General features: G+C 40.3%; 1 protein-coding gene across 3 annotated transcripts in view; it reads right to left on the bottom strand.

The window, feature by feature from the left end:
- The window catches only part of LOC140466695 (non-muscle caldesmon-like), a 212,816-nt gene that overhangs the window by 153,704 nt on the left and 33,671 nt on the right, over nucleotides 1–25,441 (bottom strand). For all 3 annotated transcript variants that reach the window (XR_011955261.1, XM_072562164.1, XM_072562166.1), the window contains exon 2: nucleotides 2,068–2,173. The gene's annotated coding sequence lies outside the window, so the exon portion shown is untranslated. The remainder of the gene's footprint in view (nucleotides 1–2,067; nucleotides 2,174–25,441) is intronic.

The raw sequence follows: 25,441 nt of genomic DNA, 5'->3' as shown, positions 1-25,441 counted from the left end.
AGGAGGGATATGATTACTTTGAAGTTATTTTGGAGGAGGTTCACTAGATTGATTTCAGAGATGAGGTGTTTGTCTTACGAAGAGAGATTAAGCAATTTAGACCTGCATTCTCTGGAGTTTAGAAGAATGAGAGGAGATCGAATTGAGGTATAAGGTGCTGAAGGAGACTGACAAACTAAACGTAGAAAGGATTTTTCCTCATGGGGGCAATCTAGAGTTTTAGCAATAAGATGTGGCAGATTTAAAATGGAGACGAGGACACATTACGTCTCTGAAAGGGTGGTAAATCCGTAGAATTCACTACTCTAGAGTACAGTAGGTGCTGGACTTTGAGTAAATTTAATGAGGTAGATTTTTAATTAGTAATGGGCTGAAAGGGTATAGAGAGTGAGTAGAAAAGTGGTGTTGAGGGCAGGATGAAATCAGTCATGATTGTATCAAATGGCAGAGCAGGCTGGAGGGACTGAATTGCCTACTCCTGCTCCTAGTTAATGTATTTCTTCATCAGGGACTCAGCAAACATATCAGTGTTTACACATTCCTTGATGAAAAGCTTATACTCAAAACGTCGACTCTCCTGCTCCTCGGATGCTGCCTGGCTGGCTGTGCTTTTTCAGCACTACACCATTTGACTCTGGTTTCCAGAATCTGCAGTCCTCACTTTCTCCTATATCAGTGTTTACTCAGAGGTGACACTCTCACCTCTGAACTAGCAAGAGGTAACCACAATTCTTTTCTCAGAACTTGAAAACAATATCAAAGGGGACATATCATTCTATATTCTTGCCATCTTGCCCAGTTTACTTACAAGGGTCCAAATCTCGAACCAATCCTTTTCACTATCCTATACAACTGGGCTCTGCTGATGGTTTAACAACCATTCGCCCTTTTTAAGCTTCCCTCAATGAAATTTTCTTGCACTCATGGGCAGCGAATATACTGGATGAAATTAGATTAGATTCGATTCGATTCGATTCCCTACAGTGTGAAAACAGGCCTTTTTGGCCCAACCAGTCCACTCCGACCCTCCCACCTTGACCCATTCCCCCTAACTAATGCACCTAACTCTACGTGCAATTTAGCATGGTCAATTCACCTAACCTGCACATCTTTGGTCTGTGGGAAGAAACTTGAGCACCCAGAGGAAACCCACACAGACATGGGGAGAATGTGAAAACTCCATACAGACAGTCACCCAAGGCTGGAATTGAACACGGATCCCTGGCACTGTGAGGCAGCAGTGCTAACCACTGTGCAACCGAGCCGTATTAGTTCCACACCTTCCTGATGCCCATTAATCTATCACAAAGGCAGCCTGATTTTGTCTCAGTAATAAGACCTTTTTACTGCACTTTAGCTGATTTGCTGCTGCTAACCCCATTGAATCATCACCCTCAGACTAAATTCTTTGGCAGCCATTCATCCTGTACCTTCTATAAACGTATTGCAAGAAAAGCTGAGAGTGTGCGTTCACAATGTGCTGACAAACATTGTTTCCAACAGCCAACACCACCAAGAAGCAGATTGTCTAGTCACTCATCTTTTTTGTTGATTCAGGCAACTTGCTTTGTAGAAATTAGCTGCTGCATTTGCTGATGCAACAATAGCGACATTTCAGATGTTAACCAGTTATGTACTGCTTTGGATTGGGAAATGGTCTACATTCATGCAAGTCATTTTAACACGTATCTAAATAGTAAACATAAAATCACGTAGAGTGTTAACAGTAACCCTAGATGCTCACAATAGTGTTTTCAACCAGAATACTGTGTAATTTTGGACGAAGGTAATGAAAATTAAGATAAAACAAACATTGTTTCATCTTAAACAATATTTTTCCCGACCAAAATTACAATACAGAAAACGTGTGAAAATTAATCACCAGATTTACTGTCTGTGTTACTAAAAAGGTTGAGAACCATTGGTTTACATCAAGATTGTTGATGAACCAATACCATATAATTTAGTGCTGAGATGTCAATACTATGTTGATAAAGCAGCACTTCAAATAGAGGGTGTGAGCAAAGACACCATGGAATAACTATAATTATTTCAAACTATACTCACAGAGAGGTAACTGGATTATCAACACCACTTCTCTTGATTGAAAGCTGAGCCTTCTGATGCACTTGAAATCTTGTTTGAATGCAGTTTATGGACTTCTTTGTTGTATCTGTGGGGAAACAAATGCAGAGAACAAATCAAACGATGTTAAGTAGATATGGTGAAAATGGTTAGTGCCACTGCACAGTCAAGGTGTCCACACTGCACTTTAAATCCAAGCATGGCATAAAAAACGATGAGAGGGAACTGCAAAGCACCAATGCGTATGAACACTAACAAAGGAATCAAAACTCAGCACTATCTGGTGTGATAATTTATTAATTTCCTGGCAACATGCTGGAAGTGTGCCATCATCCATCAGGATCTTCCTGCCGCAAAACATTGCAAGACTATATGGTCTTTGATATACAGCTTTCTGACACACTTCTGGTCTGTGTGAGAAATGAGTTGATTATAGTGGGAGACCGCACACAGCATTACTCAGGAGGAATAGGAGCCTGATTTTTCAAGCTGCACTCCTTCAAGCCAGAAAGAATATTACAAACCCTCCTCGGATTTATCTCTGACTACATGTCCCCATGTTTACTTATTTAAGTTCTCCTCATGGAAATTGATGTCAGTCAATAAATATAACTTGTTAGTCCTGGTATTTTCCATGTTAAGGAATAGTGTATTTTGTTGTACAGAACTATAACATTGTCAAAAAGAGACATGAAAACTTTTGCCCGAAAGGTCGATTTTCCTGCCTGAGCTGCTGTGCTTTTCCAGCACCACTCTAATCATGAAGTCCAGGCTGTCTGTCCTGCACTCATCAAGACTGAATTGCAAAAAACCATCTTTAGAAAGGAAGGAAACATTTATACAGCATGAGAAGAGGGCGATGATTCATTTGACTATGGTAGACGAGGAGATAAAGCAAGAACTGATAAAAGGGCAGATTTAATTCAAACCAGGTAAAGCGACAGATTGTTCAGGGCATTGCCATTGGGATACAGCAGTGATTGACCGTCTTCTATATTTCCCTTCCTCCATGAAAGGAAAGGGTGCAATGTATGGACATATGTATAAATAAATAAGTGAGCTAACAGCTCAGACTGCATCTCCATGCCAACTATATCCAACCAATCATTGCCATCTTTTATGCTGTATAAATTACTTGTTCCTTTCTAAATTTGGTTTTCTTGATTTCCAGTCCTGATGAGTGTAACTCAATAACCTTTGATGTCGTGCTTTTTTTTTAGCAATGTTGATATACCTCTACTTCACAGTGAAAGATGTTAATGGCACAGTAAAGAGGCCAGCTGCCTGCTCCCTCTGTATAGGTTCCTAGTGTGAACAAACAAAACATTTTATTATTACCCTGTTATAGAGATGTACAGCATGCGAACAGACCCTTCAGTCCAACTCATCCATGTCAACCAGATATCTTAAATTAATCTAGTCCTATTTGCCAGCTCTTGGCCCATATCCCTCTAAATCCTCCCTATTCATAAAGTCATCCAGTCAGCTTCCACCACTTCCTCTGGCAACTCATTCCATTCATGCACCACCCTTTGCATGAAAACGTTGCCCCTTAGGTCTCTTTTAAATCTTTCACCTCTCACCCTAAGCCTGGACTCCCACACCCCAGTGAAAAGACCTTGTCTATTTACCCAATCCATATCCCTCATGATTTTATAAACTTCTATAAGGTCACCCCTCATCCACTGACACTCCAGGGAAACAGCCTCTCCCTATGGCTAAAACCCTCCAACTCTGGCAACATCCTTGTAAGTCTTTTCTGAATGCTTTCAAGCTTCACTACATCCTTCCTACAGGAGGGTAACCAGAATTGCACACAGTATTCCAATAGTGGCCTAACCAATGTCCTGTACAGCTGCAACATGATGTCACAGCTCCTATACTCAATACTCAAATATCCCATTGCACTCTGAGGTAACTTTCTTTGCTGTCCACTATACCTCCAATCTTTTGTCTTCTCACAGACCCGTATTTTTCTTTGCTTCAACTGTATTAATCTTTCATGGAAAAGTACGCTGTTATTCAACTACTCTATACAATAAAACATTCTATCTATTAATTGCTTTTTTTTTCCCTGTACAAACACATTCCAGTGCAGAATGTTACTGAGTTAACTAGTTCCAATTCAAGCACTCCATGATTATTTGAAATGACAGCCGATAGAAAATGTGTCCTATCTGGGATTTTTAAAGTTAAACATATCTACCACTGAGTCAGCATTTCCTGTAAAGGCAGAGGAATGTCTTATCCTTGAATTTGCGGTACAATGTTGCAGCATTATACCATATATCTTTATAATCTAAAGCAGGATGTGGTGAGAGCATCATGCCAGAAGATTATCCTGGAGAGAAAACTATTTAAATGAACATTATTCTTTTTAAACAAGACTGTTTCATCAGTTACTGATATAAAGTTGCCTTAGTCCTCTTCCACCATAGATCTGCTCTCTCACTCGAGATAGACAACTGGTGTTGATTCATTTTGTAAGTCAATGGGTCACTGTCCTACTTAAGTTTTCTGGTAAACTGTTTCTATTAACCATCAGCTTATCTTCAAATTTCAATTGTTCTTATTCCTGCCATTAGGATTCTCCGAAAAGTAATTTATTATATTGCAATAGAGTTATGGACATCCTTTATGATATCTGTTTTGTTAGCAAGGTGAACCTTTTAATATACAAAAATTATCCCTTTTAAAACCATTGTCAATACAAAGACTGCTGCAGATCCCCTAATCTGCTGACTGTCCACTTTGTATTGCTAAGAAAAACTCCTGCCAACAAGGAGATGTTTAGCAGATATGTTTAGCCCATTGGACACTGACAATGTGAAGAATCAATGACAGTCCTAAAATTTATACCCATGACTCACTGAGGATGACCAGTTTTGAAGAATTTATTTCATGGGAGGTAATAAAATGGTAATAAACTACAATAGTGGCACTTCTCAGAATTTTGCATTACAGACGTAAACATGATTACAGCAGCAAAAGGGACCATTTAGTCCTTCATGCTTTCTGAAGGGACAATTCACAGTGTCATTCCACTGCATTCTCTTCATAACCCTGCACATTCTTCTTGTTCAGATAAAAATCCAATTCTCTCTCACGTCTTGACTGAACATGCCTCTACTCAGGCAGTGCATTCCAGATGTTAACCACTGACTACATAAAACTGTTCCTTATGACGCTATTGCTTCTTCTGCTAATCACCTTAAATCTATACTCTTTGATCCTTCCACCAATAGGAGCAGTTTCTCCCACTTTTCTCCATCCACAGTGCTCAGATTTTGAAGACCTCTATCAATCTCCTCAAACTTCTCTTCTGCAAGAAGAACAATCCCAACTTCTCCAATCAATCTACATAACTGAAGTTCCTCCTTCCTGTTACCACTCTCATGACTTCACATCCTTCTAAGCTGTGTTTCCTAGGATTGGAGGCAATGATCCAGTTGAGGCTGGAACAGTGATTTATACAAGTTAATTACCCCGCTTTTGTATTGAATGCCCCTCCCGATAAAGCCCAGGCTGCCATATGCTTTATTAACTGCAGTCTCAGCCTGTCCTACTACCTTCAGTGACATGTACACCAGGTCCCTCCACTCTTGTACCTCTTTTACAATTGTACCCTTTAGTTTACATTGTCTCTCTGCATTTTCCCTATCAATATGAATTATTTAGCACTCTTTTCCATTAAATTAGGGAGACACATGTTTAAGACAGAAAGGAGGAGGAATTCCTTCTGTTTAAGGTTTGTGAATATTTGAACTGTGTTACTGCAGAGTGCTGTTGAGTTTGCGCCATTGAGTATACTCAAGGTTGAGACAGACAGATTTTTAATCAATAAGGTAGAGGGTTGTTTTTCAGACTGGAGGCCTGTGACCAGTGGAGTGCCACAAGGATCAGTGCTGGGTCCTCTACTTTTTCTCATTTACATAAACAATTTGGATGCGAGCATAAGGTGTACATTAGTAAGTTTGCAGATGACACCAAAATTGGAGGTGCAATGGACAGCAAAGAGGGTTACCTCAGATTACAACAGGATCTTGACCAGATGGGATAATGGGCTGAGAAGTGGCAAATGGAGATTAATTCAGATAACTGCGAGGTGCTGCATTTTGGAAAAGCAAATCTTAGCAGGACTTATACACTGAATGGAGTGTTGCTGAACAAAGAGACCTTGGAGTGCAGGTTCATAGCTTCTTGAAAGTGGAGTCACAGGTAGATAGGATAGTGAGGAAGGCATTTGGTATGCTTTCCTTTATAGGTCAGAGTATTGAGTACAGGAGTTGGGAGGTCATGTTGCGGCTGTACAGGACATTGGTTAGGCCATTGTTGGAATATTGCGTGCAATTCTGGTCTCCTTCCTATCGGAAAGATGTTGTGAAACTTGAAAGGGTTCAGAAAAGATTTACAAGGATGTTGCCAGGGTTGGAGGATTTGAGCTATAGGGAAAGGCTGAACAGGCTGGGGCTGTTTTCCCTGGAGCATCAGAGGCTGAGGGGTGACCTTATAGAGGTTTACAAAATTATGAGGGGCATGGATAGGATAAATAGACAAAGTCTTTTCCCTGGGGTCTGAGGGAGTCCAGAACTAGAGGGCATAGGTTTCGAGTGAGAGGGGAAAGATATAAAAGAAACTTAAGGGCAACTTTTTCACGCAGAGGATGGTACGGGTATGGAATGTGCTGCCAGAGGGTGTGGTGGAGGCTGGTACAATTGCAACATTTAAGAGGTATTTGGATGGGTATATGAATAGGAAGGGTTTGGAGGGATATGGACCAGGTGCTGGCAGGTGGGACTAGATTGGGTTGGGATATCTGGTCAGCATGGAAGGGTCTGTTTCCATGCTGTGCATCTCTATGACTCTATGAGTAAGGGAATCAGGAATTATGGGGAAAAAGGCAGGAAATAGAAGTTAAGGATTACTAAGTCAGCCATGATCAGGCTAAATGGACTACTTTGCTCCTCTGCCTTATGATCTTATTACACCAAGGCTGAAGGGTAGAACTGTTGGTCCTGTTTCAGAGCTTCACATGAAGCAGCATTGGAGATTAAAGATTCAAAAATGGAGGGGAGAGAAAAGTCTTATCGACCTCACTCATTACCGCACTGAGATTCCTGACGTGCTCTCCCAAGTGGGCAAATCTGTAAAACCAATCCTTAGTATTGATAGGTCCCTTATTCCTTCCTAAAGTTTTGTTCGAGTCCCTGCTCTAATTTATTTGCATATGTTGTAAGTTGCTAATGCCAGCAATATGCTGTGTGCTGATGCAGAGTTCAGAAAGGGCAAGTAATTGACAAATAGAAATGCAAATATTTGGGGTAGAGAGAGGGAGTAATTTAAATTGGAGTCTGTGGGTTTGCATAATACAAAAGATTTAACAGATTTCTGTGTACACTTAGTGACTAAGACTTGATATCACACTGGCTTTAATGGGTGACAGCAGTATAATACACGTCAGTAGCTTTAAAGGTCTGCACCCTTAAGCCGAGCAAATACAAGGATGAGATTTTAACCATGGGTGGGCTTTCTATGAAAAGTTACAGGTTTTATTGAATTTACCATCTCTGTGGAAGCCATGGTGAGTTTAGCGTTTGTACCAGACAACACTACAGTATCATCTGGTCCATGAGTGGGAAGAGGCTCCTGACAGCTGGGAGGTTTGGAGGTCAAAAGCAGTCGAGGATAAAGTGAGGACTACAGATGCTGGAGAATCAAGAGTTGAACGTATGGCGCTGAAGAAGCACAGCAGGTCAGGCAGCATCTGAGAAGCAGGAGAATCAATGTTTCGGGTATAAGCCTTTCATCAGGATTGTAGAGGGGCAAAGGGAGGCTGAGAGATAAATAGCAGAATGGGGTGGGTCTGGGGGGAAGATATCTGGGTAGGCACTTATGGATACAGGTGAGGGCTGATTGTGATAGGTCGATGGGGAGAATGGAGAGGATAGGTGGGAAGGAAGATGGAGAGATAGGGGACAGTTCAAGAGGACGGTGCCCGAGTTGGAGGGTTGGATCTGGGATGAGGTGGGGAGAGGAGAGATTTAGAAACTGGTGAAGTCGATGTTGATGCCATGTGGTTGAAGGGTCCCAAGGCGGAAGAGGAGATGTTCTGCCGCCAGTTGTCAGGTGAATTTGATTTGGCGGTGGAGGAGGCACAGGACCTGCATGTCCTTGGGGGAGTGGGAGGAGGAGTTGAAGTGGTCGGCCACAGGGTTGTTGGGTTCGTGTGTCCCAGAGGTGTTCCCTGAAATACTCCACGATTTTGTGTCCTGTCTCACCGATGTAGAGGAGGCTACATCAAGAGCAATGTTCTCAGTAGATGAGGTGAGTGGATGTGCAGGAAAATCCAACACTCTTACATCTCACAGATAGGATGCAACATACCTTTACAAAGCATGCCCATGTTTTACATCATCATATCATAGCAAGTGACCTGATGGTATAAATATCTCGGGTGCCATCTTATTGGGGCTACTTGAAGCATGCCACACTGAGGAAAGTGCACCACTGTTTATTACAAAAGTGTATTGTGTTGGCCCAGGCAAAGAAGTGCCTGTGAGTACAATATATACAAGGAGCTAAAACAAATCTATTAAATATTTCAATACTACATTACCAATGTCTAGTTCTAACTTACAGGGACTAATGTAAATACTATTTGATCAGGAAGAATACCCTGCTGATGGCAAAAGCACATGATCATACTTGAGCAACTTAAAGGGAGAAAATGGATGAGGTAGTGGTGGAGCTCAGGGTGGAGGGAGTGCTTCATGTTTATTGAAGGGCCCAAGTGGTGCACTTGACCTTGGCAAACAGCAAAGAGTGACCTACCATTTTCTCGGCCCTATTCAGGCTCCCTTCTCCTGACCGGACCTCAGTGTTTCCTCCTCAGCTCTGAGCTAAAATCAATACCGGGCACTGACCACATTAAGACTATGATTCACATTACATAATTTAGAACCCTTTTGGATTTGGGCAGATGGATTATACGCACATTTGGAAGTGTCTTTTAAATTTGAAAATAGTGGTATCTGGAAACTCCAAGCAATTCAGGAAACTCTTAACTACATTTTTTGTTTAGTTTCCATCAGACAATTGGTTTGAAAACTTTTTCCTTCACCCCACAGAATTTACTTCACACTGATTTAGTATCAATGTGGATCCTATGATTTAACTAAATACTTGAGCACTGAGGTCCAGAGTACCAGAGCTCAGGAGCTGCATATGACCCATGGGTTACAGTTCAGACACTGCTATAATGCAGGTCAATGAAATTCTTTTGCCAAAGATGTGTTTATTTTGTCCTCAGTCTTATTCTCTACATAAATTAATTTTATAAATTATTTTGGACCACAGTGGCAATATAGCATACAATTTGATTTCAAAATGATCTATCATCAAACACAGGCTTCCCATATACAGTATGCGGACGAAACAGCACTTTTTTTATACCAACCTTGAAAAGTGCTCTGTGACAAACTCTTTGAAAACTTTTGCAAAGAAGTCAGTGAGATTGCTTTCATTTAGCTGATCTTTTTTTGGAAGGACTGTTCTAAATAACTGAATGCCAGGTATTGCAAAATGTCTGTGCGTGTGGTACGTCAGGCCTCTCTGGCTGGTTTGGCCTACATCCACATCACCAAATATGGATGTGATGCTTACACTGGAATGAAAACATTGCACAGACTCAGTGGCTAAACACCATAGCTTTTTATTAAGTTAAACACAGCTTCACAATTCACACTGTTCAGAAACATAAATCATTGGTCATGATATCTTGACGATATCAAGTTTAAACCTGGTAACAGCCCTTGGGGATCTTGTTAGGGATACCAAAAATGGCTAAGACTGGACTGCGAATGCAAGTAAAAAGGGGAAAAAGTGTGTTTAGTTTTGGTGGCAGTGACACTGACATTGAATATTTCGACCTTTGCTTTAAGTACATGACAAGTGGCAACAGCCTAATCTGGTTGCAGTCAGTCGAGAGCTCTCTAAAGCAGCTCTCAAAATATTGTTGCAATAGCTCAGTACCTGATGCTCCTGCAATGGACTTCACAATGGCAGCTTGATTAGAATTTGCTGCTAGTACTTAATTAACAAAACCTGAGCACTGCAGAAGTTTGGTGATTTTTGAATTTTACTACAATCTTTTCTTTTGACATGGTAGTTTAGAAACTTGAAGATTCTCCAAGGGGAATCTTATCAGTTTGCTTGTATCACTTGCAAACATATGTAGTTATAGCTATTCAAATACTGGGAGAGCTTAGTGCCCAGGCACCAAATAGAAAATAAAATCTGACAGGGTCTGCAAACAACATGTGAATCTCTCCACCATACTGTGTTCTCCATCCTGGTAATATGTATTGCTCTTGCAAAGTTCCATCAGATAAAACTTATTAAATAGGGAGCTCAGATGTTGGATGGATAATTCATGAACCATGCCTCAGAATAAACCCCAAGTTTTCAAATTTTAACACAATATCCATCATTTTAAAATCCATGAAGTCCATGACCAGCTGAACTTCTGAAATGCACTCTCACCGGGTGATGACCCAAAGCCAGATAATGACACATTAATGCTCCACATAAACTGTAAGTTGCGCATCAGAATGGCTCTATCGGCTGAAATCTGATTCCTAATGCGGTCCCATCTTGCAAAGCACCACTCTATGCATTTCGCTCCTTATAAGTGCATGGAGTTTGTCATAACCATCAGGGTCCAACTTAAACATAGTATTGAAGGATGGGGGGAAAAGAAGTTAGCTTAATGAAGCAAGTAAGACAACATGTGGTGACAATGGCAGAAAAAAAATGCAGAGTTAAACTTTGTCAAATAGGAATAATGCTTTTGTCAATATCATTCTCCATCCTTTCTGAATAAAGGTTTAGAAACTACATCTTGAGAGAGTAGCTTTTAGCATGAAAGTCACTTTTTAAGTTTCTTCTTTCTGGGTTTCTCTTAAATGATGTATGAAACTGTTTGGGAAACTTGATGCGTGGGTGTTGCTATCTGCATTGTGCAATGTTACATATCTTGCAGGCCATATATGGTTATTTTATAAACTGATGGACATTGCGTTTTTTGTTAAATTACAGCAGCTGGATTTCTTAACAATTAGAGTTGAAGTCAGTGCCTATCTGATACCCATAACCAGCTGAAATCAAGCTATTCATTCTTGAGTTGCTTTTAATACGCATTAAATTTAATATCTAAAAATAATTATCAGAATTAAGTTTCTTTAAAAATTCAAATTCTGACATTAAAAAGATTTGTTGCTTTATGGAGCACTTGCAGTGGTAAAACCTCCAAAAATTTTAATTACAATTTTTTTTTGCAAGATCCATTTTTGTGTCTTTTTAATTTTATTTTCTTCAATCTCCATTTAATTTGTGGTGCCTTAAAGCTCACATGTATCAATCCGCAGATACACCGCCTCCTTAAAGCCTCTTCATTGTTGCTCCCAGAATAGCATGCAAGTGTAGTCAAGACAGATCTCCAATCCATTGGGTCGGGTGAGGGTTGCTGTGTGGAGGTGAATCCCTTCTCTGGACTAGATGGTCTGGGTTCAAGGTGTACCCCAGGATGGGGTGAATCCAAGGTGGGTGTCACAGCATGCCCCACAGTTTAATCATTAAAACCAGTTTCCAACTGGGAGATGCTGGTCTGTGAAAGGGCAATATTATTCTGTAGAGATGAGGAGAGCGCAATAGCCATTTGCATTAAGCAAGCATTAGTCAATAAGCAGTAGGGGAAAATCTCTCTGCCAGGTTGGAGTCATAGCTAGTGCAAGGGAAAATGGTCATGTTGTCGGATGTCAAATATTCCAGCTCCACAACATCTCTATTTAAATTCCTCAGGGAGGGTCTTCAGCTCAACAAACTTCAGCTACTTCCTCAATGACCTGTCCTACGTCATCAGATCAGAAGTGGGGACATTCATTGATGATTACACAATGTCCAACAGCATTCTCAACTCCTCAGGTACTGAAGCAGTCTGTATCCACATATAGCAAAATCTGGAAACATCTAGTAATATTCAAGTCCCTAGCAATGACTGTCTCTAATAAGCAAGAATCTAGGGACCAATCCATGACATTCACTTACCATTGTTGAATCCCCAACGATCAACATTCTGGGGCTTACCATTCACCATATACTGAACTGGACCAGCTATATAATTGCTGAAATTAAGAGAAGTCAGAGGCTTGGAAATCTGTGATGTGTAATTTACTTCCTGTCTCCCAATACGTGTCCACCATCTACAAGGAACAACTCAGCAGTGTCATGGAATACTTCCCAGTTATCTGGATGAGTGCAGCTCAAAACACCATTCAAGACAAAGCAGCCCACTTGATTGGCACAAAACCTATCACCTTTAACATTCATACCCTTCACAATCAATACACAGTGACAGTGTGTACCAACTATTAGGGTTAGGGTTAGGGTTAGGGTTAGGGTTAGGCCAAGTCTCCTTTAAAGGCACTCTCCAAATGTGTAACCTGTAATGTTAGAAGGGCAAGGACAGCAGATACAGGGGAACACCAACACTTGTAAGTTCCCTCCAAGTTATACGCAATCCTGACTTGAACTACATCACCACTGCTTCACTTTGGCTGGATCAAAACCCTGGAACTCCCTACATTCCAGCAGTTCAAGAAGGCAGATCTCTACCACTTTCTCCATGGTAATTACACAGAGGCAATAAATGTTGGCCCAGCCACTGACCCTTGCAATCCATCAATAGTTAAAAAAAATAGAACTGTGTGATGCTAGAAATCTGAAACAAAATCAGAAGTTGCTGGAAAAACCTAACAACTCTGGCAACACCTGTGGAGATAATGCAGAGTTAATGTTTTGGGTCCAGCGACCCTTCCTCAGAACTGAGCTCCAGAGCCCGCAATTTCTGATTTTGTTTGCGAATTTTATGCTCTATTGAGGACTGTTGGGTGTTTAACAGATTTATTGTTCCCTGTACTGAAGGGCAGATTCTTACAAAATAAGCACCTTTGAGGAACATCATGTAAGAAAAGAGAGTTAAAGACCTGTCAGTATTCACACCTGCAAGGCAACCGATGAATTAATTTTAATGTTTGGTTCCTGTTGTGATGTAGGTGAAAGGAGTCTCTAATCTGTACACAGCTAGGCCACACAAAACAAATGTGATTAGTTGTTATGTGAGCTGCTGTAACAGCTTTGGCTGAAGAAACAATGTTGGTCAGAACACCAGAGGAATGTCCTTTTTGGACAGTGCATTGGAATCTTCCATCTTCTGCTTTTGGCTTCAACTTAAATGTTTCAGTTGATTTGGGGCATCTTTAATAACTGCAATGCTCTCTGAATAATATAATTTAGTACTAGCTTTTGACGCTGGGCTGAATTTGTACAGCACACCTTGCATGTCTTAAACCATTTAACAGAAAGTATTCCACATGTAAACTAATAACCCAAAGAAAAAGCCTGGATGGACATTTTTCAAATCATACTGCTTTAAAGTGTATGTGGGGTGAAGAATACAGAACTGATGCAGTTTATTGCTTAATGTAAGAATGTGAAATGAATCTTAATCTGAGTTTCATTGTGTCTTAAATCCACATTACGTAGCTGTAGTATTCCCTGTGCTGAAAGATGTTTGAACACTTTCTGGTCCAGAAAATTACCAACCATATCAAGCACTGGGAATAGGGAGATGAGTGGCGAATTGGATGGGAAAATGAAAGCTTTGTCAAAGAGGAAAGAGCTCTAAGCAGAGACAGGTAACAAGTAAGACTGGACTAGGCAATCCTGCTCTCTTATTAGCCAATTGAATTTCAAGGATGAGTATCTTTTCACTGAAGAATGCTCACACAATCTCAGAAAACACCTACTTATATCCAGTCAGCATCGGAATCGTGGACCTGGGAGCAAGACACACTCATTTCAGAGCCCGTAGAAAATGCCAAATTTTTTTTCAAATTTCTTCCCCGCTGCATGACCTAGAACCTCACCCCAACACACACAAATACAACTCAACTCCTTTACTTATTTGCAGCGCTATTTCTTTAATGCCTATGATATTTCACTATCCTCATTGGAGCCAAGGACCAATGGCAACTTCTGCTCATTTCCATGTGAAATTAAGAATGTTCAACCAAATGTCCAGGCTGGTCCAACAAGCAAAGGAAAAAGCCAGACAAATGTGTTGTGACAGTTCTAATATTTCGAGCTCTTGATTTAAATTGTAAAGAAAGTAAACTGCAGACTACAGAGGTATGAGATTCTGTAAACAAGCTGCCATACATCACTTGGAATACCACACGTCTCCAATGTGGGTTTTTTTCCATACATGTACATTTGTGTGTTGTTACAATAAGGGAGAGATTATGTTTATCTTGCCCAGGCAATTATATATTTAGCACAGAATTCTAACTGTTTACTTCTCCAGTTAAAGGTAAAATTTCTGAACTTTCAAACCATGTAATCTAATTTCCATAATTCAAAACACAGTGGAGCCAGGATAATTAGCTGGTACAACATAATTGTTATCCAAATATGGAGTTCATGGATAACATTCATTTTAATCCTGACTATGGAGTGTTCCAGGGTCTAAGCTGTTCTCTGTACGGATAGATCATCAAATGTATTTTCAAGAGTTCAATTTTTGTATTAGATGGCACAACAACAATAGTTTAACTCGAATTAACTGTGAGAAACGTCTCTAAAGCTGGCAGCTGGAGACAAAGGACTGTCGATAAGACCCAGATGAAGGTAAGGGATTTTATGGTGCCACGTTAGTGAGACTGTCTCTGAGCGAGAAAGTCTGGGTTCAAGTTTCACCTCAAGATTTGATGACTATTCAATTGTGTCAGATCACCTTCAAAAAGGTTGATTGAAAAGGCAACTGGGAGTAAGGGTTTCTCATACTTGTGTGGTTGAAGACCCCTACTGCAGAACATGATGTCCAACTCCAGACAACAACATAGCCAACATTTAGATTAGATTCCCTACAGTGTGGAAACAGGCCCTTCGGCCCAACCAGTCCACACTGACCCTCCGAAGAGTAATCCACCCAGACCCATTTCCTTCTGACTAATACATCTAACACTATGGGCAATTTAGCATGGCCAATTCACCTGACCTGCACATTTTGGACTATGGGAGGAAACCAGAGCACCTGGAGGAAACCCACACAGACACAGGGAGAGCATGCAAACTCCACACAGACAGTCACCCAAGGCTGGAATCGAACATGGGATCCTGGTGCTGTGAGGCTGCAGTGTTAACCGCTGAGCCACCATGCCGCCAATACATCGGTTAAGTCCAAAAGCTCAAACTGCAGATGGCACACTGGCAAATTAGATAATGCAAATCAGAAGCTGCGATAGCACTACAGACAAGTCATAAAACAACCTCATCATTCTCATCCCAACCCATCAGTATCCCTACCCCTCCAATACCATGAGAGTAAACAATTGATGAATCTGACAGGTGCTTTTTCTCTGAAATACATGTAACAATTTCATCTCCAACAGCCTATAATATTGATTGGCTTGCAACCTATCCAATAATCTGAAGTCAGAAGTGCTGGTATTAATGGTATGGATCAAACATTTCTTCATGCTACATTATACCAGAATTAGATCATAATTTGTGTATACAGAATGAGATAAGAGAACTATTGATTTCGGCATAACATTTCTGGGCAGATTACCTATCAAGATATCACACGCACATGTTAAACACAAATATTTTTGTGCGCATTTATAATATACATGTCACAGAATCAAAAGACCAATATCTCGTTTTTATTTTGGTGATTTATTTTCATATATCTTACTAGTTGCAATTGTGGTTGAATAGAATATGGTTTAACATGAAACAATGTTTGCCACACATTGATATTCATTAGCTTCACACAAAATTTCACAGAACAGCACATTGGTGTGCCCTGACACACTGGTTGAAGGACATATATCTAGTCCACTTTGAATGAGACGTTAAAGCGAGGTCATGTATCTGTAGAAGAAGACAGCATTAAAAATCATGGCATAATCTGAGGAGAAGCAAGTGTTCCCCTGCTGTTTATACCATTATTTGTCTCTCAAGCCCTTATGCCATTAAGAAAATATTAACAGCATTTGAAGTTTGTGGGGGCTTTGCTGTCAGAAAATGGATTGCCACTTTCGTCGTTAGAGCAACGATGGTACACATTCAAAATATTTTGTTCAGTGGTTCATGGAAGCAACTGCAAATGTTAAAGTAGGCTAATCCAATTTTCCCAAAGAGGACCTGGGAAATAGCAATACTACACTTTAGACCCATCTGTGAATGTTCTTTGGAGAGGTTGGGTGACCCGTTTGAGAGATAAGGCACCCTTTTGGATATGGTCTTCAGACACCTTTCAGAGAAGTCAAGTACCCTACTGGATTAACAAAGAACAATACAGCACAGGAACGGCCCTTTGGTCCTCCAAGCCTATGCTGCCACATTCTGCCCTTCCATACTAAAACCATATTCAACTATCGGATCAATTCCATTCCTATTTATATAGTTATCCAGGTGCTTCTTGAATGTAGCTATTGTGTCTGGTTCCACCACCTCCTCTGGCAGTATGTTCCAGGTTCTCACTGCCCTTTGTCTGAAAACGTTGCTTTGCACATGCTTTTTTAAACTCCACTTACCCCAACCCTAACCGGCAACCTGAACCTCCAACCCACAATAACTGACCCCTCCACTCTGGGAAAAAGCCTCTCACTTTCTATTCTGTCCATGCCATTCAGAGTCTTATAAACTTGTTGAAGTAGACATGGATTTGTGAATAAAGTGGTTGACATAAGCGGAACAGGCAAGTTCATGGGAACTGTTAAGGTATTTAAATCTTCTGCCCCTTTAAACATCTGAAAACTCTGTGAGGTGCTAAATAAAAGTGCTTGCTATTTTACACTGCTGGTTGACAAAGGCTAACATTAAAGGACCTCTGTTATGTAACTGATTTCACTACCAATTATCATAGTAAAGTACCTGTATGTTCACAATTTGTTTAACAGATTAAGTTTACAAAGTGTTTACACCATAAGAAATAGGAACTGGAGTGAGCCATTCAGTCCCTCAAGCCTGCTCTGCCAATCAGTGGCCTCCTCTTGACCCCTCCATCTTTGCTCCCAAATTGGCCCCATAATAGTAGAAAATGGAGAGAAATCTTCCTAATACAGTCAGGAAACCAGACATTTTTGTCTGCTGGGAATGATGGTCATCAGGCAGGTGGCAAATAGATGTGCTTAACTGGCTAGTAATTGACAGCTTAAATGCCTTAATTGGCAGCAGAAAAGACAGTCGTTTATGAGGCTTCTTACACAGTGCTTAATTATTGAAAATGGCAAAGAGACTTCACCCAATTATTACCTTTCTCACCACTTTCAGGGAATAATTACACTAAGAACTTCATTTAATCTCAGGCTAGGTCCTCAGGTATGGTTTGTGGTGGATGTAGAATGAGTTGCCGTGCAAGGGCAAAAGGATGGTGCATATATATATGTGTATGTGCACATCCAGAATTTGTGGATGGGTGAAGGAGTGTGCAGAAGTTTACACAGAGGGTCATACGAGTTGATGGGATTGGATGAGTGTTGGAGATGTCATGGGTCATGATGGATGAGCAGCTTGTCGGGTCGAGGGACAATTTTCTTTTGTTTCATTCTTTCGTTAATAGCTGAAAAGTGCCAGAAGGCCAAAGGCAACATTTTGCACATCCACACCCAACGGTCCCTGTAGTAGCCTGCAAACTGCTTTTCAGGTTGCAGGCATTATACAGTCATAGAGTCATAGAGATGTACAGAATGGAAACAGACCCTTCGGTCCAACCCGTCCATGCTGACCAGATATCCCAACCCAATCTAGTCCCACCTGCCAGCACCCGGCCCATATCCCTCCAAACCCTTCCTATTCATATACCCATCCAAATGCCTCTTAAATGTTGCAATTGTACCAGCCTCCACCATTTCTTCTGGCAGCTCATTCCATACACATACCACCCTCTGTGTGAAAAAGTTGCCCCTTAGGTTTCTTTTATATCTTTCCCCTCTCTCCCTAAACCTATGCCCTCTAGTTCTGGACTCCCCGACCTCAGGGAAAAGACTTTGCCTATTTACCCTATCCATGCCCCTCATAATTTTGTAAACCTCTATAAGGTCATCCCTCAGCCTCCAACACTCCAGGGAAAACAGCCCCAGCCTGTTCAGCCTTTCCCTGTAGCTCAAATCCTCCAAACCTGGCAACATCCTTGTAAATCTTTTCTGAACCCTTTCAAGTTTCACACCATCTTTCCGATAGGAAGGAGACCAGAATTGCACGCAATATTCCAAAAGTGGTCTAACCAATGTCCTGTACAACTGCAACATGACCTCCCAACTCCTGTACGCAATACTCTGACCAATAAAGGAAAGCATACCAAACGCCTTCTTCATTATCCTATCTACCTGCGACTCCACTTTCAAGGAGCTATGAACCTGCACTCCAAGGTCTCTTTGTTCAGCAACACTCCCTAGGACCTCATTAAGTGTATGAGTCCTGCTAAGATTTGCTTGCCCAAAATGCAGCACCTCGCATTTATCTGAATTAAACTCCCTCTGCCACTTCTCAGTCCATTGGCCCATCTGGTTAAGATCCTGTTGTAATCTGAGGTAACCCTCTTTGATGTCCACTACACCTCCAATTTTGGTGTCATCTTACTAACTGTACCTTTATCTCACTCATTCTCTTCCTATGCCCTCAACACACCACCACCTTTGACGTTGTCTGGCAGTATATGTGGTGTTAAAAACTGAGTTACTATCTCAAGTCCAATATGACTGTTCCGCTTCATTCTCAAGAAATCAGACTGAATTTAAAATTTTAGCTCATTTTCTCTGTCTCTGGGTGATGCCAAACTGGGTTTCTCCAATGCCACCTGTTTTTACTTGTAACGGATTGTTTGGAGTCTTAAAGACCATGATAACCATGCCCAGTTTCTGGTGTAATGGGAGATAACATAAGCATTTCCAGATTAAGTGAAACACCATGCTGGAGGCAAACTCACACTACTCAAATGTAACATTTCACAGAAAATGCAATGTCCATGAACAAGGTGATTGAGTAATGTATAAAATTCTTCACAGTCCATTTTTTCGACGCAAATTATAATCGAATCACCGCCATCTTGTAGACGTTACATGCTGAAAAGTAGAAAATTAGGACTCAAAATGTGACATATAAATGCAATTAGATGCCCTCTCTTTCCTTTATAAATCCATGCACAGCATAGCATAACTGGCTAACAGCTTGATATGAATCTCTGGAATGCCTCTTCCTATAATTACAATCATTCATGGGTCATGAACAGACCAGAGAGAGATTGAATAGGAGATGAAACTGATGCATAAGCATTAAGATAGACATGATTTACATCAGTATACAGGATAACCCCTGTATCCGCGGAACCGTTTTCCACAGTTTACCGCGGACCGAACATATAAAAAGGAACCTTCCAGAACCAGGGACCAGGAGGCTGCCAGGAAGGTAAATTTCCCACTTAAACGAATGGGTTCACTCTTATCTGCAGTTTCGGGCTTCCACAGTGAGTCTTGGAACATGTTCCCCATGGGTGCAGGCAGGGGCGTGGGGTACTATAATGTAAATTGCGAATTTATCACCAAAACACACAATTCTAAAAGTTTCCGCTCGTATTGTAGGTTTACAACTCAACCATTTGAATGGAAATGTTATAATGGATTCAAATGGGTAGGTTGTCATTTTATACAGAAACACCATTCTGATCCATTTATAATTTAATTCTTCTACATTTATTTGAAAAGACCCACTACGATGTTTTCTTCATCTGCTGCTTTCTTTGTATGAGCAAGCCAGTAAACGGTACTTCAAGTATTCTACAGCTGATCTAAACAATTGGATTATCTTAGCTTCCAACTGGTATCAGTCGTGGCTCAGTGGTGGTGCTCTTGCCTTTGAGTGTGAAACCTCTGAGTTGATAATGTACTTCAGTATTAAATCTAGGTCGTTGAATGTTGTACTTCAGGAGGATTGCCCTGTTATAGGTGTCTTCTTTCACATGAAGTACTAAACCGAAGTTCCATGTGCTCTTTCAGGTAGAAATAAAAGATCACAGGGGACCACATTGAAAAAGGGCAAAGATGGTTTCCTGCCTTTTTCTAAGGGACTTAAATTTATTTATTTAAATCAATCTTCAATTAATACAATCCAATGGCATTAATGTTAAGCACAAAAGTACTGCATCATATAGTCATATAGCATGGAAGTAGAACCTTCAGTCCATCTAGTCCACACCAACTATATTCCCAAACTAAACAAGTCACTTGCCTGCATATCCTTCCAAAACATTCCTGTTCATGTACTCATCCATATGTCTTTTAACAGTTGTAACTGTCCCTGCATCTATCACTTGCTCTGGTAGTTCATTTCACATAAGAACCACCCTCTGTGTGTAAAGGTTGCCCCTCACATCCTTTTCAGATCTTTCTCCTCTCACCTTGAAAATATGCCCCCAGTTTGGAAATTCCCCATTCTTGGAAAAAGACCTTTGCTATTCACCAAATCTATGCCCCTCACGGTTTTATAAACCCCTACAAGGTCACCCCTCAACCTCATAAGCTCCAGAGAAAAAGCGTCCCAGCCTACTTTGATAACTCAAACCCTCCATTCCCGGAAACATCCTGGTAATTCTTTTCTGGACCATCTCCAGCTTAATAATATCCTCCCAATAGCAGGGTGACCAAAACTGCACACAGTACTCCAGAAGAAAGTACTCATTAAAAGCAAATCTGGTTCACAGACATCTATTAGGGGGGAGTTTCTGCCTCCCTCACCTAGTCTCCCCCATAGGTGACTCCAGACCCATAATGATACTCTGTTCTTTGCCAACTGAAATGGTGTAGCAACAGCACTCAAGTATCGTGAATGCGCTTCAACACCAGCTTCTCAAGGGCAATTACTGAGGGGCAATAAATGCTGACTTATTGCCAGAAGTAAATGAATAGAAGGAAATAAAAGTGTCCTGGCCAGCACATACTCCTCAGCCATCACTGAAACGGATTATCTGACCACGTTGCTGTTTTATAGCCTTTCAGATCACAAATTGGGCTACTAGGTAGCTTTCCAACCACCTTCCAACATTATAGCAGTGACTACATTTTCAAAAGTACTTAATTAGTTGTAACACTTAATCAAGATGGCCTAAGCTTTTGAACAGTCCTTTATAAATCCAAATTATTACTCTCTTAAAGGAGCAATGCTGCTTTTAATAAGTAACTGTTAGTAACTTCTTTAAAAATATAAAGTAATGTGCTTATATTTTAACCGTAATGGTGTGAATGAGGAGAGAATAATTAACCTCTAATCAAGCCTCGGAATCTTCAGAAGTAGATGCATACTCAGGCCAAGCCAGACTCTGGAATGTGGACTGCCTTCTGATCAAACAATAAAGATCATTAAGTCTGTTTTGAGCATCCAGACTTCCCTTATGCATTCCGAAAGAAAAAAAATCATAAGTTAAAGTTTCTACACAGGACTGATGGGGTGTTGTGAGGCAAGCTGGTTTAATTTGAAAACTTACACTACAATTCCTCCAAAATGTTAAGGACTGGATATCAAGTGCCTCAATCTCCCTCCTGAAGTGAAACAGAAGGGCACTAGTTGTGAGTAATTTCCAAAAATGGCTGGACATAGCAGAGGGAAACAAACCTTCTCTCAGACCAGAAGGACTGTCCAAGATATGTCAACATTTCAGCACATTTAGAATAGCACATTTGTTATTTTATTTACTATTACAAAGTCTGCAAAATCAAGTCATACTCTGTTGAGATTGTTTGCTTGAAATATTTCTTCATTCATTTACCGATTCAATGTTCTTATTAAAAAGTGTAAATCAGCTCACTTGTCTAAAATCTGGAACAGCACATTTCACAAAATGACAAAACAATTTCCCAGGTCATTCAGCAAGAGGATTAAAACTCCAGGTTATTCTATGATAGGTAGAATCTATGAACGTTATGGAGTAATAAACATCTAATTGTAAGGACTGGAGGTCTGCTTACATGGAACAAATCAGCAACACAAACTTTTGACAGTGAAGGCCTTGCTATTTTCAGATGTTATGGTGCATTACAATATGGATTTTATCGCTTATTAAAACTTTCTATAATTTTATTTAAAACTATTTGTCATTCCGTGTGATTGTTAGGACCCTTAACTTTTATCCATACAATGGTGGTTTGTGTTCAATTTTCTGATGGTCTAGCAGTATGCATGAAGCTGAATGCTTGGCAGTTTATAGACTGATATGTATCCAAATCGTTGAACAGTTTATTGGAGATGTCTGTTTGTGCCTCTTGGCAGTTTTCAGTATTCTACTCAAATACAAAATTCACAAATTTTAGAAGCCAGAACGCTGACTCTTCATTTCCATAGCTCCGTAGCAGAGGAGATAAGGCATTTAGAGGACTACACACAAGGCCATTTCAGTATCCATTCAAGCTAGAAATAAACAACAAATACTTAAATTTATATAGCAGTTTGAACATGGTAAAAGTGTCCCCAAGCAGTTCACATGAATATCATGGAATAGGATTTGACAAGAAAATATGTAAGGGGATACTAGGACAAAAGCAAATTATAATGGTTGCTAAAAATTGGAAATAAAAACAAAAGCAAACACCGGAAATACTCAGCAGACCAGACAGCATCGGTGAAGAGAAACAGAATTAATATTTCATGCCAGTGACATGAAAAGTCATTAACATGAAATATTAACAACTCTCCTCAGTGGAGATGCTGCCTGGCCTGCTGAGTATTTCCAGCATTTTCTGTTTTAATGATATTAAATGAGAAGAGATTGGTTTTCAGGAGTATCTTAAAGGAAACAATAGAGGTGGAGAGGTTTGGAAAAGGGAACCCAGCTCTTGGGTCCAAAGCAGCTGATGGCACAGTACCAAAACAGGGGAGCAATTTTCATCAGGAGTACACAAGAGACCAACTGAGAGGTTTATGACTGTCAAAGCAGGCTACAGAAAGAGAGATTTGGTAGATGATGGGTACTTAACAAATTTGCATCAGATATATTCCACATCTGCTCCTTCGTGTTTAACAGTGGGTGAAACTTCAGAAAGTAGGTGAGGTCTGACAGAATAATGCAACCATTCCAAAATTAAAATGCATATCAAGCTCATTTTACACTTTAATTATGCAGTTTTGCTACACCAAATGAACAACTTTAAACTGGCATTGTTGCATCGCGCAGTTAGCCTTGACACCAACCCAATAATTTCCAGAAAACTTGGCTCGAATATACGGCATGTGTGGCACTGGCATGCTGGAAGCATTTGCCAAGGAGTTGTCAAGACCAGGGTGATCAACTCTAGGTTCTCAAAATGGACAATCTCTGTGCTGCTTGTAGAAGTGGCATCTTCCTATAAGTGTACCGACACACTTTTGGCTGGTGTCACATGAGAATGATATAACATTGGCTTCTCCAGAAGCTTCCTCAGCTCCACTACCCTCACATTCAAAAATCAAAAGGACACAAGACTTTTCAGGCAGATGGTTACATCTATATATTCTGGGGACATGGCCAACCGAACTGGGAGCAGTACACGATGCTGGAATGCACTTGAGAAGATCACTGCAAATGTAGGAAACACAACGGTACAGTTTCTCTTTTGTTTAGTTGCCAACTAAATTATAGTTTAGCACAGTGGCTCTCACCACTTTTCCCTCTATGACCTCATTCTGAAGCTGGAACATTGTCAGAGAGAAGTGCAACAGTTGGTTATACTTCAGAGGTGAAGTATGCCTGTTACAATTTGATTAGAGCTCTATGATGGCTATTACTGCCTCAGTGTTCGTGAACCCACTTGAGGTCATGGCTCCGACTCTGGAAGCCTTGGTTTACCGTGAAGGCAGCTCAAAAATAATTGTCCAATTCATAAAGAACAGTCAATAATATCAATTGCTGTATTTCATTTTGTGCTTAAGCTGCAACACAATGGCTATCAAGAAGGTAAACGTAAAACTGACATGCTGATAGGTTAAAGGGCACTAATTTTCTTTTCCGCCAACACAAATGTTTCTTAACTTGTGATGTCAATTTGGGAATTTGCAAGGAACTCATTCAGTGGTGGGATCATGGAATTGCTTAAAGGTTGGAAATTAAAAGCATGTAGGCAGTGAAATAAAACTGGCATACAATAACAAATTGAGTTAACCACTCTGCGCCCTTTTCTGACATTTGACTTGATCAGGATCTGCTGTCGGTCATAACACGAGGAGTCCTTCGAGCTTTTCAGAAAGTTCCAACTCATGAGGGATGGAAAGTGGCAAATCAAGGTGGAAAATGACTTTCTAATAGATGTTTATTGTTCGTGGGATTTTGATGACAAGGCCAGCATTCAGCATCTGTTTCAGAGGTTTGTTAAAATTAAACCAAGTTGATATGGGACTCGTTTCATTAGGAAGGGTTGGTCTGATTAAGGAAGAAAACTTGCTGACCTTAAAATGATGTTCGTAAACTTGCTTCTTTCTTTTTTAAAACAACCCAACAGCTTCGTGGATAATTAGAAAAAAGTAATTGAATTCAACATCTGAAAATGCCATGGTGGGATTGTAACTCTCATTCTCTGGGATGGTTAGTCCAGGACTTTGAAGCGTTGGTGGAATTATACAATAAAAGCAGCACAGTTCTAGTGGGAAAAGTCCTGCCCACTTTATGGATATTGTCTATCATCTGTTGCAGTACATATAATTGCGATTTTTAGTAATCTTAGAAAATTTTGAACATTTTCCAAGTTCTGTCTGCTGTGCTGCGCAACTACTTGCATTTCCATTATTATTTCATGTGCAAATACAGATGCATTTTACTATAAACAACAGCACAACCTTGGCTTTCCCTCCACAAATCTGATGAAAGATTGCAAGTTCCCACATTTGATCATCATTATGTCGTCATTCGACTAAAATAAGAGCCAGACGTTTCAACAAATAAATAACTGTGGTCCTAATCGATGGAAAACAACAACTTCTGGGAATGAGAAGCAAAATAGACACATATATTCATCCTCTTAACGAAGCTTAATGCTTCTTTAGGCTGCAATATAAGTATGTTAAATATATTTACAATATAGGGCCACATGTGAATAACACCATTTCTACAACCAGGATGTGGTTTTAAAGTTTGCTATAAGTTGGCAAGTGGTAGTTGTTAGGATTCAAGTACTCTCCAAAATGTTTCTCATGCCCAATATAAAAATATATCCGTAGGTGGCCCTCACATTCCTTTTGGACTGAGATTTGATACTCTAAAGGAAGTGATTCTTGG

The sequence above is a fragment of the Chiloscyllium punctatum genome, chromosome 44 (assembly GCF_047496795.1).
Source record: "Chiloscyllium punctatum isolate Juve2018m chromosome 44, sChiPun1.3, whole genome shotgun sequence".
In the NCBI taxonomy this organism is placed as follows: Eukaryota; Metazoa; Chordata; class Chondrichthyes; order Orectolobiformes; family Hemiscylliidae; genus Chiloscyllium; species Chiloscyllium punctatum.
This window is presented reverse-complemented; position numbering and strand designations above follow the sequence as displayed.